This window comes from Anoplopoma fimbria, chromosome 18 (assembly GCF_027596085.1).
Source record: "Anoplopoma fimbria isolate UVic2021 breed Golden Eagle Sablefish chromosome 18, Afim_UVic_2022, whole genome shotgun sequence".
In the NCBI taxonomy this organism is placed as follows: Eukaryota; Metazoa; Chordata; class Actinopteri; order Perciformes; family Anoplopomatidae; genus Anoplopoma; species Anoplopoma fimbria.
In genome coordinates this window covers 2,009,253-2,015,252 of record NC_072466.1, presented here as the reverse complement: position 1 = coordinate 2,015,252, position 6,000 = coordinate 2,009,253, and positions in this window count along the sequence as shown.

Here is a 6,000-nt window from a genome sequence, read left to right as displayed (position 1 = left end):
ATTTGTCACGTAACAGCATTTCCGTAGTTATTTTAACCCAAACAATATTTTTCTTAACGTAACAAAGTAGTTTTGTTGAGTTAAGTTGTTTCCTGTATTTATAACAATTTTGAGGTTTACACCTTTTAGTTGCTCAAACTTCTGGAGAAACAACGGATGATCGGTTAGAGAGTGAGGAAGGAAGTCAACGAGCCACTCTGTTGTTCACTGTTGTTTGGATTGATTGAACTGAATGCCACTTCACGTTAGCTGAAGTAGCAGCAGTTAGTGTTAGCTAACGTTACTTAAAGATATTGACCCTTCACTAATAGTGATACTCGTTACCATGACAGGTTGGATGGAGGTATACGTCAAAACATAATTTCGTATCTACGTCGAAAGCCTGTCGAGTGAACATTAGCATTTGTCTGCTTGTATCGAAAATAATCTTTTTTGTTTTTTCCAGAAATTTGATAATATATATTTGGGGAGTTCAGTTAGTGACAGTGTGGGCTCCACAGTACCGTCTCTGGCAGCATGGCGGAGTATCAGCGTGGGCATTTTCTCACTTTAACCTGGATGAGTGTTAGTTTAATGACTCCCCGTAAGCGATTCATCTACTATATAATGTTGAATTCCACCAAAAGGGTTTATTACAACTAATTACTATGTTTGTTATCACATCCTAAAATGAAACCACTAAGGAAATTAAGGTTGTGGATTTATTTTAAGTTGTAGCTCCTGAAAACTCAGTTAAGGGTTGTAGAACTGTCCATCTTTATTGGGGATCCAAAAGATATCAAGAATATTAACATTTGAGTGGATGGTGCATCCATAAAAATCCTGAAGTATTTGGTTTTCATTTTTCCAGTACAAACATCACATAGCTAATACAGAATAAATGATGCTTTTGGAATAAAATGATTTAAATAACCATGAATCCACGTAATGGACAGTAAAAAGGGGAAACAGGGTGTTAAAATAAGTTTTTGTTTGTTTGAGCGCCTCATTACTAATTTTCCTTTCACACAACTTCTACATTAATGATATTTTTGTTGTTTTTAAATAAAACAAATGTTAATGGCTCAGACAACATTTTAAAAGTGTCACCTGAACCCTCAAAAATCAATTTTTTTGTGAGCAAACAAAAGGCATCTTCCTTGAAAAGAATAAAGGTTAAAAGGATATAAGTTCTTCTTTTTTTTTTACAAAAATAAAAAGATCGACAACAACGACAAAGCAACAGGAGGTAAGTTGAGAAACGCACCATTAACATCCCGCTGAAAGGAGGCCGAGCTGCATTAAATGTCACCGCATACATCTGCTTTCTTACAAATGACTATTGATTGTGAGCGCGACACATTCGGCCCAAAAAACTCCCTTTATTTGCAGCTTTTGGTTTTCAAGCTGTTTTTAGGGTGATAACGCTTTTGTTTTGTCCTCGCCGTCGCTCACTGCTGCTTCTGGCTCGCCACTTGTTTTTTTTTGTCTTTTTTATTGTGAATCCCTCCACATCGCCAGTATCCGGGCAGATATGTACAGTCTCCCTGCCTGTCTCATTTCAATTGGCCTCCATCTGTTTTGTCTATCCATGAAAAGGTCTATTATGATCCTCTGCTCTTTGTACAAATGGACTACTAAGCCGATAGGGACCCCCCCCCCCCCCCCCCCCACCTTCTCATTGCCACCCCCTCCCTGAAACATTAGCCGTGGATTCCAAGGAGCTCGTCCTGCTCCTACTTTAATTATCCAGCGCCGGGCGGAGGGATTCTTAATTTTAACGAGTTTTAAAAAGGCTCCGTCTTCAGATTCGCTGCAGAAAAGAATCAGAGAGGAGCAGGAGGAGGGAGGGGTCTTTATTAACCCTACAGTGACTAGCTAATGTGATTGAAGTGGAACCACCTGGCGGGGGGGGCTGTATAGTCAGCTGCCACTGAAGGCCGGCGAGTGGGGAGGACCAGGTGCTGCGCTCCAGCCTCTTTAATTGTTGCCATGTAATAGCTTGCTTCAGTGCACAGTACGGCTTGGGGCTAGGATTAAAAAAAAAAAAAAAGCTGTTGCTGCTAGCTAGCACACAGGAGTCCATTTTCTTTCATTGCACCCCCCTCTTTCTCTGCTCTTATAACCCCCCACTGTAACACACACACAGACGGACACTCCTTCAGTCGTAATGAAAGGAAAAGGGAAGGGACTCGGTGAAAGGAGGGCCAGGAGGGCTGTTCTTATTTGGCGACGTGGCTGGAGGAGGATATCTGAGGTGAACAGCCACCGTGTCTGGGGGTTTGGATGCGTCTCTATCTGCTGCTGGATGGAGCAGAAAATCTGCCTTCAGAACGAATGACGCCTGAACTGTGGGAGCCCCCGAGGGCCAAACCCTCAAAAGTGAACAAGACAGAGAGAGTCACAGTCTGCTGAGGCTGCATAAGCCTCTTCATTGTTCTTCTAACAGTAAATCAATGACTGGAGTTATAAAAAATATATTTTTTTCATTCCAGGCGATTCAACAGATCAAAAAGTACAAAAATGCCTGTCTCACTATCTTAAGAAGTATTTGGCCAAAAAACTAGATCTGCACCAAAAACAATCTGTTAAATTAATGATTAATGAACCAATATTATCTCTCTTTTAGCTCTGTTTTTGGTCTCCACCACAAATATCAGTCTCTTTGGCTGCTAAATGCTCCATTATGTTCACAAGCCTCTTCATTATTCTTCTAACAATAAAATCACTGACCGGGTTTATAATTAAAAAAAATAATAATAATCTGAAAACACACATGCCCTTAGAAATACATGTTTTAATTCCAGGACATTAAGCAGTACACAAAAGTACAAAAATGCCCGTCTCACTATTTTAGGAATTATTTAAGCAAAAAAATGCATTTAAACCAAAACAAAATCCCTACTGAATTAATTTTTAGCTCTGTTTTTGGTCTCCACCACCTGTTGATGGAAATATCTGTCTTTTTAGCTGCTAAATGCTCTACTAAGTTAAAAAGCCTCTTCATCATTCTTGTAACAATAAATCAATGACTGGGTTTATAATAAAAAATATATAAATATTCTGCCTAATAACACATAGGGAACAAAAGTTTTCATTCAAGGATATTTGGTAGTTCAAAACGATAATAGATGTCTCTTTAGCTGAAGCCTCTCATTCAGCAATTTGACCATTGCCATCGTGGTTGTCGTGCCTCCGCACAGGCGATAGCTGTGGCTAGAGGCATTTTGTTTTCAGGTCGTCCACCCGGATGAATGGATTATATTTTAGTGGTCAAAGGTCAAGGTCACTGTGACCTCAACGTCTGTCCCATTCTCAAGAAAGCTATATATCTCAGGAACGCCTTGAGGGGATTTCTTCCAATTTGGCACAAACATCCATATGGACTCAAGAAATGATTATAATTGGTTGGTCAAAGGTCACTGTGACCTCACGAAAACATGCTTTAGGCCATAACTCAAGAATTCATATGGTAATTATGACAATTTCACACAATATCTAATTGGATACAATCATGAATTAATGACATTTTGGACAGATGTTAACTGACACTTGACTGGTTGGCGGAGGCGTATAACCGTGAGCGGTAAATAATAGTATGGAAACAGAAGCGAGGGCTTTGAAGCAGATTTTGACAAAGTGACCGAACGGTGCAATTACAATATCCAGAAGCTAGCTCGGTCAGCAAGGTTCATCTGTAGTTCACATTAACTCTGATATGAGTTAACAAAGATGTAATTTGATACCTCTTTATATTGCTGAAATATAACCGCTTTAAGAATAAATGAAAAACTGGTGATTTTGAATTAAAAATCTTAGCTGCCTTTATTTTGTTTTCCATATGTCTTTGATGTTAATGTCTTCTGACCAACGTTCATAAGAATAAAGGAGGGGAAATAAATGAGGCGCCTCCAGCGTCGAGGCCAGATAACGTTAGCATAGCAAACGCTAAGTCACCAGCAAACGCTAGCGCTAACTAGCTTGGACAACAAGGTGAATCTGTAATTTATGTTAACTCTAATTTAATCAACATAATGTAATTTAATGCATTGTTATATTGCTGAAATATGAACAAACGATCACTTTCTGTTTTTTTTTAGTGATTTGGAATTAAAATCCTTGCTACCTTTATGTCCATTTAATTTTATGATGAAAGTAAACTGATGTATTAGTCACCTGTAGTCTTACAGTACAGTATATCTACTCTTCCAGTATAGATTCAGTGCAGAGTGAGAGTGCTCTCACAGACTGTAGATGTAACTTAATCTTCCTGAGACTGTGGCCACAGATGGAGCTTTAGCAGCGAGGAGGATCAGTGGGACGAAGTGCTGAGTGCTGCTGCGTTCAGGGACCTTCAACCTCAACGCTGCTCCGGCTGCCAGGTAACCGTCCACAGGGCCGGGCCGACCTGATCTCCTGGGGACCTCGGGGGGGGGGAAGCAGCAGGTTTATTCTACTTACAGATAACAGAACAACACAATGCATGTTCAGGAGGCATCATAACCTTTTAGTATTTCAAGCAAAAGAGTACAGGAATACTGTCATCATAATAGTAGTACATAATACATAATGTCAATACATCACAAGTAGTTCATAATGCGGTTGTATTGTATTAATATGCTTGTACTTTAGTCAATTCTCAAGTTAATAGTAAGAATAAATAAACACACCAAAATAATCTAGATTTAAAGATGAAATAGCTCCACAGGTAAGAGGAAGGAAAACTCTTTAAAGTATTCATCGTGACGTCACCCATTGGTTTGTGGACTGACGTTTTGAAGCCTCAAGTTCGGATATTGCTCCGTCGCCATCTTGTTTTTTTGCACCCAGTGAACAGGAAGTGACCATATTAGGACTGAGGAGGAGTGACGTAGAGACGCCGTATACATCTCTGGTGTCGACCTGTCAATCAGTGTGTAGCCCCGCCCTAAAGCATCCCCTGCTTTATGGTCTGTTTGACTCTAAATGGAGCATCATTTACTAAATGAACATCATGCTGTATTGAAGAAGACTTGAAACTAGAGATTGAGACCATAAACTCATGTTTACAATGTTTACTGAGGGAATAAATCAAGAGAGAAGTAGAGTCATTTTCTCATAGACTTCTATACAACCAGAGGAGTCGCCCCCTGGTGGACAGGAGAGAGAATGCAGCTTTAAGACATGAAGCATCGACTTCAATTGTCAGAACCGGAGGTTGCAGCCAGATTGGTGAACATTACACATGGATGAAAACGTCCGGTGAGCGTCCTGAAACCTCACAAAGCTTCACTTCACTTTGAGATAAAAGCGTCTCCTTTTCAGAGTGTCTTTCTTATCTGTGAAACCTTTGCAGAGCTAAAACTCCACAATTTAACAATTTAAAAAAAAAACCTCTCCAAAGCACTTCCGCCCCGTCGTGGCAAAGTGTAATAAGGCATCTTCTGCTGTATCCTTGTGCGCCACACATGAAAGCATTTAATCAGAGAGTGCAGGGAGTAGAAATGACAAAGAAAAGGAGAATAACAAGACTGAAATTGAACTTTAAATCCTCTCGTGCGACCTCTGAGTTTGTCTGTCAGTCGTATTGGTTCTGTGTTTTACAAACGGATGAATGGAATACTTGCAGCTTTTAATGCTCTGAGCTGCTTCATCCTGCCGGTGCTCAGCTGCCTTTGAGGGGGGAATGTATCTATAAAATGTCTCTCCATTTGACAGCCCTTCGGGAGAACAAAGGGCTCAGCGCTAATGCAGCGCAAACCAACCGCCGGGTTTTTCCTATTGAGCGAGGTGCCAAGACGCACGGGGCTTTTAATGCCCACGCCGGGCCGCGAGGGGATTGGTCTTCAAAGCCCTAATGCAAAGTGAGTCATCCGCCTCATATTAAGGCCCCCCTTTAATTCAGCCCCCTTTGGTTAATTATTTGCGATTGTGTTTTACCCATCTGAGCGGGCGTGAACAATCAAAAATGTAGAGGGGTAAAAAAAAAGGGTTTTAGTGATCGACCTTAAAGCGAAGCAGCTCAGATAAACGTGGAACCAT